Here is a 277-nt window from a genome sequence, read left to right as displayed (position 1 = left end):
AGAGACGAGAAAGAAAAACCTGCAACAGCAAAGCGGGAAACTGCCTTTCCCCGACGACGAGAGGAGATCCTGATGACTATGCAAAATTCACTAAATGCTAACACGCTGATATATCTCCCGCCCGCCCTCGAATTATAAAAATCAGATTAGCAGGTTCTTCAGCAAACTGGTTACTCTCTGTCCCATTACAGCGAAGCGCGCTTGCCGTTCGCTAGTTCTTTTCACTGCGCGTTTCTCTTGTCGGAAGAGAATTGACTTGTTCAGCTGCGGGTCAGGT

This window comes from Penaeus monodon, chromosome 21, assembly GCF_015228065.2.
Source record: "Penaeus monodon isolate SGIC_2016 chromosome 21, NSTDA_Pmon_1, whole genome shotgun sequence".
Lineage (NCBI taxonomy): Eukaryota > Metazoa > Arthropoda > Malacostraca > Decapoda > Penaeidae > Penaeus > Penaeus monodon.
This window is presented reverse-complemented; position numbering follows the sequence as displayed.